This window comes from Haliotis cracherodii, unplaced genomic scaffold (assembly GCF_022045235.1).
Source record: "Haliotis cracherodii isolate W230 unplaced genomic scaffold, xgHalCrac1.p SCAF_3, whole genome shotgun sequence".
NCBI lineage: Eukaryota > Metazoa > Mollusca > Gastropoda > Lepetellida > Haliotidae > Haliotis > Haliotis cracherodii.
The window spans coordinates 4,563,193-4,569,192 of NW_027266286.1; positions in this window are offsets into that span (position 1 = coordinate 4,563,193).

The window sequence follows — 6,000 nt, forward strand, 5'->3', positions numbered from 1 at the left end:
GTGGGGTCTCGTCAGTGAGGGTTAACATGAAATGTACTTCTGTTGTGAGTTATACATCAGTCTAGTATAGACTTTAAAAGAAATGTTATTTGTTATAATTATAATTTCATTTTCATAGTTGTGTTGTAGCATTAACCAATGAAACCTTGGGATTGAGCCTGCGAGTGCTGATGACCTTTTTGTCCTACAATTTTCGTGTGGAAAGTCTTGGTCAGACAAATTTTACTTTATGATGAAATAACTAAAAAATCCCTGAACTGTAAACTTGGTATTGACGGATACAGGGTTGATGAATGTATGTTAATGTGTTATTACTCGTGACAAGACTTAGTTATGACATTGGCCAGGTACATGTTTACTGTTTTAAAGAAAAAAATAAAAATTGAGAGTCTCTATGGTTACACTGACATCAGACTGCTGTTTGCATTTGAGGTAACGCGAGCCGAATTGCAGGCACAAGATGGCACATTTTTTTTGTAATTTTTTAACTGATTTGAGCAAGTGGTACAGCATTTTTGGAAGTGTGACATCACTGTGTATGTAGATTTCCAAATTAAATTCACAAACTAATTTCAATTCAATTCAGTTTATTCATATATAACTGTAAGGTCACAGGCTCTTAGTACAGAATACATGACAATTCATTTCTGAATAACATGGCATGATATATAAATAGAGATAGATTTCTTACAGTCGTTTGCTCACATGTGACATTAAAAAGATAAACTTGTGTTTATTTGGATGTACATAATATTTTTGCTCAACATATTTTTCCCTTTAAATTATGATATTTACAACATACAACTTCAACCATTGTGAAGTGTGAACTGCATCTAAATTGTGCTTAAGATATTCTGCATGTTCTTATATTTACATCAGTTAAATAATTTTCTGCACATTTTTGCTTGTTAAAATATCTATAATATTCGCATTTGCTAGAAACATCTACAGTAAATCTCAATGTTTGAAAGTACATGTCAATAAATGTCTGTCCATTTTTTATATGAAAATGGCATGATTCTCTAGGAAATATTGGCTGTCCCAAAAGTAATCATACGTTTTCATGCATTTTTAATAACTTCAACCAATATCTTATGATATATATATAAATATAAGGGCTTGCGACCACATTCACCACAAACCATTATGTTAGAATACTATGTTTAACACTAAGAAATCTTTTACGAGTGTATAAATGTACGGATTCAATTGCTTTAGCCTCTGCAAAACCCCATATTTCAAAACCATAGGAAGGAATAGGAGCTATTTTTGTGTCAATGCTTTTGAAGTCCCTAAAATTTACAAATGTCTTGAAAATTCCCCATAATTTTGTGTTTGCTTGGCTGCATTATGCATATGTTGGTTCCTTGATAATTTACTGGAACATATTACACCAAGATATTTATAAGAGGTTTCAGTTTGAAGCAAATGTTCCCGAACGTACCAATTTTCATTCTTTGACAGCATATTTCCTTTGCTAAATACAACATTTTTTGTTTTATCCAAATAAACATTAAGTTTCCTCATATTACAGTGTATTTCTAATTGAATTATTAAAGTTTGTGAACCTTTGGCAGTACTTGAGAACATGATTCTATCAACTGCAAATAATAACATAATTATTTTTTTTAGTTCAGGATGAAATTATGTACCATCATCATAATTTCTTTTCATTTTAACTGCAAGCTCATTAATAACAACAACAAAAACAGAACAAGAAAGGGCTTTATACACATCCTTGGCATACACCAGTATGGCAAATAAAATAATCTGAATACACGATGTTTTGTTTCACACATGATTCAACTTCCCTCTTTAAATACTACATAACAATTTGCCCATTTTTAACGGACACAATGTGAATTAAATAGATACCATAACTTGGCTATACAGGCTGAATCGAATGCTTTAGAAAAGTCTACAAATATAGCGTACAAGTTTCCACGCTTACGTTGAATATACCTATCTATAACAGCCTGGAGGATAAACATATTGTCAGTGGTTGATTAATAATGCTAATAAATATCTTACTGAATATACTGGTTAGTGTAAACCCCCTAAAATTTATATAACACCTGTCACTGCGCCTTTTTTGTGAATTGGAACGATAGTACCAAGTGTCCAATCTTTGGGAAAGTAAGAGGTATCATTGTTGTATTTAATAATATTTCCAAATACGACAGGACGTTATCAAGAGAGTATTTAAAGAATTCTGTGATTAGTCCATCAACTCCCTGTCTTTTTAAGTTTTTCAGATTTTGAATAGCGGATTGTTTTCTTTTTGAATTGTGGAATCTAATATTTCCGTTGCAAAATTGTTTCATCATTGTCAAAAAAGTACACTCCAAGCTGTCTGTGGAATCATCAAACTAATTTTGAAAGTGTTATCATGGTCGTTAAATATAAACCTAAGTTGTGCAATGATGCTCAAAGCTTAAAACTATGAAAACCGTAAGAAAACGTGTTATAGTAGTTATTCATAAAATATTCTTTGATGCATAAAGTATTAAAATAAAATATCATTGTAATGTTATAAATCACCAAAATATTAAACTATAAATACTCTGTTACATAAACCAAACCATTTCAATAATTATCTCTATTGAAAAAATGTTTGATCTAACATTAATATCATTTAAGCTATGACTTAATTTGGATATCTAAGAATCAATGTAAACCAGCCTAAAGCCCCAGAATCCAACATAAGAAACATTACAAAAAAATAACATGCAACATTGTCTACATTGCTTAAATACATAGTATTCAATACTGGTTAATTTAGGCAGCAACCTAATTGCCAAGGGCTATTCATCTTAAACATCTAGTAAAAGGTTCCACATAGTTCAAAACCTCATATTAACATTCATCTAAATGGTAATCCCAAATGTGGTTGGTCCACACCACCTAGCTAACCTTTTGTGATTGGGCAATCTCATTAAAATCAGATCTTAGTTCTCGCTACCGCTGAACAAAGATCTGAAGACGTCCCATTAGGGGTCACGTCAAAACGACCTTTCATCCAACTAATCAGAGCTTCGCTTACCAGATAATGAAAGTGACAGTAGGAATATGATTTTCCAATCATGCAATCTCGAAAACTTTAACACAGGTTATTCTGAACAATAGTTACGGGTTAAACGACGGAATCCATACAGCCTAGACCATCTAATAGCCATTCCAGAATGTTCTTTTGTTCAGGTTTCAAATTTGTAATCGAGAATTTTTCAAAATATGTTTCGAAGCGTAGTCGCTAATTTGAAATTAGTGCCGTAAAGCACGAGAAAGCTCCCTTCTAATTGGTCATTTCATTGGCTGTTCAAAGTTCGCGCAAGGTCGGTCTGACGTGACCAGTAATGGGATGTCCTCAGATCTTTGTTTAGCTGAAGCGAGAACTAAGATTTGATTTGAATGAGATTGGTGATTGTGCAACCTGCCCCAACCAATGGTGGACCATGTATACATGTAAGTTAGAATAGATATTGTCCTTCCAAGGGAAATGCTCCATGGGAAGTGTCTCGCTATTGCTATATATATTTGTTAGCAACTTGTACATATGATGTACATATAAATAATTCTGTGTTTATTGTACACAAAATCTCTTGTTCTACTTGGCTAAGTCAGAACATGAAAGTATGATCAACGTTTAATTGATTTGTGAAAAGAGGGGCTGTTGGGAAGCCAAGTGGCTAAAGCGTTTGCTTGTCACACTGAAGGCCCGGGTTCGATTCCCCACATGGGTACAATGTTTGAAGCCCATTTCTGGTGTCCCCTGCCGTGATATTGCTAGAATATTGCTAAAAGCGGCGTAAAACCATACCCACTCACTTGTGAAAAGAGAACAAAATGGTAATATACTTTGATATAGCAACATTATCTATCACTGTTGTTTTGATAACAACTATTTCGTTATGTAGAAATTTCCATAATTCGATGTATATACATCTTGTAAATAACAGTATCATGATAGCTTATCAAACTTTATGAAATTCATTTGAGAACACGCACATTTAAGAAAATCATACATCAACGACTATTTCTGGGCCACAAATGTCTCATTGCTTTCACACGCTGGCTTTGAAAGTGACAGGTCAAATCATGTAGATTCTTTGTGTCAAATATCTGTGTGTGTGTGTGTGTGTGTGTGCGTACGTGCGTACCCCACTCAGACACAGTATACTGACTCCGAGCCGACCAGTCCTTGTTTTATCCCCTTAATGCCAAGCGCCAGACAGGGTAACAAAAAGGTACCATCTTTTAACGTCTTTTGGTATGACGCTGCTGGGGATCGAACCCCTGACCTTCCGCTCTCTGGCTCAACTAATAAGACTTCACATGTAAAATAAATAGTAGAATGGTAATTCTTAAAGTCTGTTGGAAAAATATATTCGTTTAGCATTTTAAAAAATATTTCTACAGCCTGTCACCCCTACAATGTATATGGTATACTCGATTTCCAAGAACAGACTTCTCTCGCTGATATCCAAGAACAAACTTCTCTCGCTGATTTCCAAGAAATGACTTGGTGAGTCCAAACAGTGCACAGCAGGTTGTGATGAACCTATCATGGTTAACATTTATACTAAGTTATCTTATAATAATTAGATCTACATCAAGTGCTTTTATGAGTTATCATGGTGTAATATTTATACACCATTTCATATAATTATAGTTTAGCAAGTAATAATTATCATCAGGTAAAATGCATATATAAAATATCAGTAGTTTCAGTTATAGCTTTTTAGATGGTTGCTAGCCTAAGGTATCAAGATCCCATCTCTGACTGACTGACTGATATAAAAGATTTAACGTGCGCTTTCCGACTACAGCGTATTTCGCACACGGGCCTGGTCGGACCATTTAGTGTATTCCGAGAAGGGTGAAAGTGGTGTGTGCAACCCAAGAGGGGGCTTTTAGGGGTTGCTTATATTGATTTTTTGAAATTTTTAAATTTGGAATAAATGCCGAGGTGGGTGGAGGAGGGAACTAAGGGAGCCGGGTGAGGTGGGTGTTTGTATGTTTATTGGATTTTGGATTGGTAGATTAATTAATTTTTAGATGCGCTTAATTAGGTCTGTTTTGATTAGGAATACGCCTAGGGCCTTGAAGTTTTCTAGTTTATTTTGAGGGTTTAGTATTTCATCTAGAGTAGGAACCTTATTTAGATTGAGGGCGGTTTGTAGTGTGGTTCTGTGTGTTTGATAGTGGGTGCAGTGAATGAGTGCGTGTTCTGTGGTTTCGGGTTGTTTGCAGTGGGGGCAGTTGCCTGTGGTGTGTCTTTTAAGTTGTTTTAGGTGGTTATTTAGGTTGGTGTGTCCTGTTTCGAGTTTTGTAATTAATCTGTCAATTTTTTTAGAGGGGTGTAGGATTTTAGGTTTGGCTAGTGGTTTTCTGAGCACTTTTTTGATTTGGCTATTTGAGTTTTGATATTGATTATGCCATTTTTTGGTTATTTTTTGTTTGTTTACACTTTTAATTTCTGATTTTGAGATGGGTAGGTTTAGGCTTATTTCTGGTATTTTGAGAGATAATTTAGCTGCTTTATCGGCGCTTTCATTGCCGTAAATTCCTACGTGGGCGGGGATCCACAAGAAGGTTATTTGTTTGCCTGCTTTTGTTAGGTCGTTGGAGCTTTTAAGTATTTGGTTTATTAATTTAGGTCGTTTTTTGGTATTTTTGTTTTGGAGGGCTTGTAGTCCACTAAGGGAGTCAGTGAGAATTAGGATTTTTTTGTTGTTTTTAGATTGTTGGTTATGCAGGGCTGAGGCCATGCCCATAAGTTCGGCCGTGAATATAGATTGGTTGTTAGGGAGTCGGTAAGATTGTGTGGATATAACTGGTTGGGTGGTATGGACTCCGAAGCCTGTGTGGTTGGAGATCGGGTCTGAAGATCCGTCAGTGTATATGTGACACCAATTTGGCCAATTTTCGTGTATGTATGCAAGTGTGGTGGTTTTAGCTATGTTTGGGTCGGTTTGTTTATTTATTTGGTTAGCTAGCGTT